Source organism: Haliaeetus leucocephalus, unplaced genomic scaffold (genome assembly GCF_000737465.1).
Source record: "Haliaeetus leucocephalus isolate CR32 unplaced genomic scaffold, Haliaeetus_leucocephalus-4.0 Scaffold506, whole genome shotgun sequence".
In the NCBI taxonomy this organism is placed as follows: domain Eukaryota; kingdom Metazoa; phylum Chordata; class Aves; order Accipitriformes; family Accipitridae; genus Haliaeetus; species Haliaeetus leucocephalus.
Genome location: NW_010972942.1, coordinates 5,226,148 through 5,226,569, shown reverse-complemented (window position 1 = coordinate 5,226,569; position 422 = coordinate 5,226,148). Strand labels below are relative to the sequence as shown.

General features: G+C 75.8%; 1 protein-coding gene across 1 annotated transcript in view; it reads right to left on the bottom strand.

Annotated features, from left to right (window-relative positions):
• The window catches only part of TCEB1 (transcription elongation factor B (SIII), polypeptide 1 (15kDa, elongin C)), a 15,244-nt gene extending 15,216 nt beyond the window's left edge, over positions 1 to 28 (bottom strand). Inside the window, exon 1 of the mRNA XM_010575877.1 lies at positions 2 to 28. The gene's annotated coding sequence lies outside the window, so the exon portion shown is untranslated. The remainder of the gene's footprint in view (position 1) is intronic.
• Positions 29 to 422: the final 394 nt, after the last annotated feature.

The window sequence follows — 422 nt, the reverse complement described above, 5'->3', positions numbered from 1 at the left end:
CTCGTCGGCGCCGCTCCCTCCGCCCCGCTCGCAGGGCACCCGCGGTGTCGGGCCAGCTGCCTCCCAAGAACTTCCGGCAGGGTCACAGGTCACTTCCGGCCCAGGGCGAGCGCCCCTTCCCGAGCCCGCCCTTGGAAGGAGTGCGGCGCCCGGCTCCCGGCATGCTGTGCGGCGGGAAGCGGTGCACGCTGGGGCGCGTAGTTCCCGGGAGGGCAGGTGCCGGCCCGCCATGTTAGGAGCGGCGCGGGGGAGATGCTGAGGCGGAGTTCCCCGGGCGGCGGTTCCTGCCCCGGGGCTGGCGGGAGCCGAGGTGTCCGAGGGCTCGCCTTCCCTGGCGGCAGGCAAAGTCCGAACCTCGCTGCGGGCGGGTCCTAATCGTGCGGGCGTACGCTCTCGGTCTCGCCCCCCGCCCCCGCCCGGCC